Source organism: Gavialis gangeticus, unplaced genomic scaffold (assembly GCF_001723915.1).
Source record: "Gavialis gangeticus isolate Ggan-Ray unplaced genomic scaffold, GavGan_comp1, whole genome shotgun sequence".
Taxonomy (NCBI): Eukaryota; Metazoa; Chordata; order Crocodylia; family Gavialidae; genus Gavialis; species Gavialis gangeticus.
The window spans coordinates 100,306,262-100,312,188 of record NW_017728992.1 but is presented as its reverse complement, the minus strand read 5'-3'; positions in this window follow the sequence as shown (position 1 = coordinate 100,312,188).

The following is a 5,927-nucleotide window of genomic DNA, read 5'->3' as shown; positions in this document are numbered from 1 at the left end:
CTCAGATATTTCACTCCACCCAGGTTAATTTGCAGTTGTGAAAGAAAGAATCTGGAAACCCATACACTGCTGGGAATAAACAGTGATTATAACCAATCCAGTGTTTGCTGTCTCATCTTAGTTGGCTTAGAAATAGCAGAAAACGTTAATCTAGTTTTCATTTACTTGATGTTACTTCTGCCACTTCCACTCCTACCCTCCCAAACAAAGACATCTGGTTAGGATCATAAATTGTATTGTTATTTTGACTAATCTTTTATTGTCTCAGCTAAGGCCTGCATGTTGGATATCAGGAGAACAGTACAGATAAATTTACAAAAAAACATGGACTAAACTCCAGATAGTGTGGCATATAGACCAGTATTTAATTGTCCTATCTCAAAAAAGGAAAGCTTAGGCTCTGTGTAGCAACCTGAGATAGCACTTTGTTTAGAGATCAAGTGTTTGCCGTGATCTTTATTGTAATTATTTAGGTCATTGTGGTTACAGAAATGGCATCTTCTGCCATATCTAATAAAGTAATCATCTTTTTCTTACCATAAGGACATGAGTATATAGTGAAAATCCATGAACAGATATAGCCTATTAGTGGAAGCACCAGCAAGTCTTGTCCCTAAGCTTGGAGTACATACCAAATATCTGGTCTAGAAATCAGTGTACCACAAAAACCATAGCAGCACAGCCAATGGGGTCATTTACAGTAGGTTGCCAGCCAGCATGTACTGCTGAGAGCTCTGTCAAAGAAGCCAGGGAGTTACTTAGAATGGCTCTGAAAGAAACAGGCAGGGTGATGTTATGACTGGAGGAGATCACAGTATTTAAAGCATAAGATAGGGAAGACCTACACAAGAGCCCTGGCAGCCTGGATTAAGGTTTAAGACACTTTTTTTCCTAGGATAGAAAATGATTGCTACTCTGTTACTGTTGAAAATAGAACAGCCTTCATGAGTGTGTGCTTTGTTATCTAAAAAAGTGCTGAGAGAAAGAGGAGAAAGAGAAATTCATTAAGACCAATCATCGACGTCATGTTCTTCCCAAAGGGGAATTCATCTTGTCTGTGTGGCGGATGTGATGGTCGCCCTATGCTTAAAAAGTTACATGCTTCAAAGAAACCAAAAGTGCAAAATACGTAAAAATCATATCAGCATTTCCTTAATCCCTGCAGATTGCTATGTTGTCAGTCAAGTAGAATCTTTAAGAAATTATGGAAACACGTTTATTATGGAACTTGTTCTCCTTTCATTGTGAGCCAGAATCTTCCTTGGTGTCATTCCATTTAAGTCTTCTTCTTATGACTATTGCTAGTAAAGTCACTATAGTTAGACCAGGGGTGAATCTGGCCCTTTTGTTTGTATTATCTGTACTTTTTGTACTCCAGAGCCCAGTGTGACACTTGATACTATACACAACCTGAGCCTTTCAAGCAGTGCTCTCTGTATCAGATTAATGATGCTCTGAATTACACAGGCAGCAAATCAACCAAATCAATACACATACAATAGTTCAGGTGGTTTTTTGTTGAAAGGATGAAGGGCTTGCTGTGGCAACAACCCCAGAAAGATGGAAATATGTGGGCAGATGGTAGTGGGGCCTCGTTTGGACAAGTGAACAGTTTGAACTACTATCATCCCACCTGGCATGTGACCTGAAAGAGTTTGGCTTAGAGTTCTTTCCTCCCTTTCTCATGATCCTTTGTTCATTGTGTTATAACATTGACAGATGTTTGAAATCCATATGTTAACTGCTGCTTACAGCTCTTTACAACCAGAGTGAAGCAATCAGAGCTTCAGGAAAAATTCAAAAGCAAAAAGGCCAAAACATTTACTTAAGAGCATTAAGCCAGGATTTTAAAAAGTTCCTAAGGTCGTATTTATGTGTCTATATAATTTGTCTGATTTTTCAAAAGTGATTCGTACTCCCTGGCCATATCTACATGAGACAGTGACTGCTCAGTAGCCTAATACTACTAGCGTTGTGTTGCAACCACCATGACATGATGCTTTTGTACAGTAGCATCACAAAAAAGGTGTTCAGCAGAGCTACTGTGCAGTAACTTCGGTTATTGCACAGTTATTTAGTACTTTTGTATACCCATTAGGTCTACAGGAACCATACTACCCAGACTATTAGGTCCCCAGTTCCTCTCACATAACCCTAGGTGCCCAGTCTACCCAGTAGTGTAAAGGCACCGATTTCCAGAGCTCAGGCTTTGTAGACACTCAAGGTGTATAGTTTACTTTTTTATGGACATGTGACTGATTGCAAACAGACACACAGATTTTTTAATGGATTTAAGAACCAACCATTTTATTTTAGCTAACATGAGAAATACACAGTGCCACTACACACTTGATCTAGACAGATCTCACCATCGTTGATCATTCTTTAGGTACAGATCAAGGTCCTTTGAAGGCCTTTGTCTCCCTTCTCTCCTTAAAAGCATGGACTCTGTATTCTGTCTCAAATGGTTGGTGAGAAGACCTCTCTTTTATAATTTTTCTCATATGATCCTTTGATCCAACTCACTAGGTGATGAAAGTTGCCTGTCTAGCAAACCTTTGTTTACTTACCTCTCCCCTGATTTGTCCTAGGTTGGGGTAAGCAAAATAAAGCCTGTGGGCTGGATTCAGTCCACCAAGTGATTCTATCTAGCTTGCAGTTGGTCCTGCAGTCCTGCCTGGCCCAGGCGCAGAGGGGTGCCTGGGACATGAGCGTGGCAGCTGGTCCCACTGTCCCTTGATGCAGAGATACCACCTAATGCAGAGTGGAGACTGCCCTATCCCCACCTGTGGCTCTTGGACATGCTGGTAACAGTAGTCTGTGAGGCCAGGCACTGTGGTGGTGGGGCAGAGGTGGTACACCAGTCAGACTCGGCTTTCTGGCAGCCCCTGTACTGGTGGCTTACCAGTACAGGGTGGATAATGTGTAAATGTTGAAAGTGGAGGGGCACAATGTCACGCCACCACTGCCATCCCCGCTGCTGCCAGGCACTGGCTCTGGCCAGGCTGCAGCTCTGTGTCCCATGCCTCACCATTGGTGCAGAAATCTGGGGGAGGCAGGTCCCCACCTCACTCCACCCCTGCTTGCTCTGCTCGCACATGCCTGGCAGTTGCCACCAATGTCTCCACTGCTGCCATCAGGTCTGGTCCTCCTGCCTGGGCACTCCGGCCCATTCACCATGGGCACTGGACAAAGCGGGTGGGGTCTCTATGGAGACCAACTGTGGGCAGGGTGCACGAGAAAGGGCTGAGGGTAGGCAGCGAATGGCATCTGGGAGCTGGACCAGTGGGTGGAACTGGGGCTGGGATTGCAGGGCGGTGACAGCGCAGGGCTGGGTCCTGGGGTAGGGCCGCAATCCTCTCCCCACACGCCCCTGCAACAGGTGCCAGTTCCAAATTATCCTGAGAAAATCATTGGGCTGGCTGTGTAAAATGGCAATACATGTAAACTCTCCTTAATGAAAAAGAGATATAACTCAGTTTTAGCAATGGCAGAATGAGGTGAGGAATCTGTATTCTGCCTGCAAGAAGAATCAGGTGATAATTTTTAACCAACAACCACTAAAAAGATCTAAATTGGAAGCCCAGACTGCTTTCCCAGCACAGGATGCCCTGGGGGAGGTGGGACAGGAATCCTCCCCATAATGGCTTTTCTTGTTGGTCCAGGGTGGTAAGGAAAGTGAATCTACCCCAGAGATTTATTTGGGATCCCTCAGAATGAATGTTGTTACAACAATGCACAATACTATCTTAATATAATATAAAGGAAAATAAAATATTTAATGGTGAAAAATTAAGGGGGTTTGCAGTTGTATTTATAATGCTGTCAGCATCTGTAATGGACTATGTGGACCATTTAGAGAAGCCTGCCAGTTTCCCCTCTGTTTTTTTGTTAATGTACTCTGTCTAGCTGCCCTTATCTAGGAACCAAACTTTATGACTCTTACAACCGGAGAAAAGAACACTTTATTGTCTGTTGTTGGCAAATCACCCAAAGTCCCCTCCCAACTTAACAAGCTTTAAGCTTCAGTAAGACACAAGACACTTCAGAAAAAAACATTGCCACAAGGCTAATGATGACAACAACTGCCAGCAAACTTTCCACTGCAAGCGAGTAAAGACTTGAAATGAATTTTAGCTCAAGTTTTGTTTTAGTAGCATCAGTGACATGTCTGTGCCGGCAAAAGCTCATATTGCATTCCTTAACACTAGGACTCTAGGCCTGTCTTCTAGAGTCATTAGATTGCAACAGCCTAGTGATAATGAGTAGATTTGTGAAGACTTTTAGCAAAACTGACTTCTTCCTCCTTTGAATGGTACCTTTGCTGTAAAATGGCAGTGAAACAAAAAGTGATGGAGATATCCTCCTGCAGAAGAGAGATGAGACCATTTTTGAATAATGAAACTCAACTTTTATGTGCTCCGGACATGGAAGAGAGATGTTGACTGCTCAGGAGTCTTGGTTTGTTAGCTTCAGCACAGCAGCCAGGAAATTTATGGTTACATCTCCGATTGATGATTCACTTTGTGACAAGCATTATAGGTCTAAATTAATGTCAAGGTGGGGAGTTCTTGTGTTTGGGCTATTGTCTGGGGAATCCTCCCTGTTTGTTGTTTATTGTAAGCCACTTTGAGCCACCTGGATAATGCTGCAACACACACAAAAAACCCAGAAATATGTGAGCAATGACTCAATAGTGAGAACAAGAGGTGCCTAGTCAGACCTTTATCTTTTACTGCTTAGTGTACCCATCTCTAGTATAAAGTTAATATTTCTCATTATCCTGACATGACAAGGATGTTGCAAAGACTCTGTTTAGTTAATCTATGCAAAACACCATGAGGATAATTAGCTGAAAAGAAAATATAATATATGGCAAAGGAAAAAAGAATATAAAGTGTAATTAACACAATTTATCTGTTGCTGATATGGCTTGATGCCACTTTACTGTCTTAGTACAAAGAAAAAAGTGTCACATTGCTCAGGAACCATCCAGAAAACATGAACAAAAGCAAGTCAGTATGTCCTGGTAATGTCCTGGCTGGAGTATCAATTTCAAATCTTTTGCAGTAGTCTCTTAAGAACAGGAGGAATTCCTCCTAAAATAACAACTTTAAGTTAGGGTAAAATCTTGTGGTAAAATGGCCTATTGTGAGGATGCTGCCTAAAGGAGCAAGAACATAGTTTAAAAGACCACCTTTTGACATGTTTTAATTATTGCTCCTGTGTTCACAATGAATCTAGAGCTGTGTCTGCTGCTGCATTTTTCAATGCATTTTGAGGTGCTATGTGAATAACCATTGGGGTACAATTCATACTTTTCCTTGAATGGTACTCTTGTATTAATAATTTCTGTTAGACTCACTGCTTTTTTATGTAAGTAAGGGTGCTGTACTAGATTGTCACTTGTGCTGTTATTATAGTGCTTTTTACGTATGCTTGCCTGTCAATTTTCTCTTACTTATTCTGTTAATTTCCAATGATGTTGCACATGAATCATGAAATAAGTAATGAATACAAAATTATGTATTTATTCATTGGCCTTGGCATATTGTGTCTGGTGGTCAATTCTGTTTGATAATATTTTACCTACACAAATTAGTTGATTACTTCCTCCAAAGTTTTCTTTTAGTCAGACACTCCTGTAAACTGTGCAGTATTAAAAGGGGACATGCCTTGTGGTGAGAAAAATGATTACACAGAATTGCCACCTTTTCTACTTACTCTTACTAACTAAATCTAATCCCTGTGCCATGATCAGACTAACACGTGTTTAATTCTTTCATCTAAGTGTAGTTCTCTTTTTCTCCAAATAATATTGCAGAGACCAACTGGAGGCTTCGGGAATGATGTCTTGAGGCGGGCTTTGGTTTTCTTGACAATGACCTGCACATCACGACAAGAGACATGCTCAGATGGGATGGGCT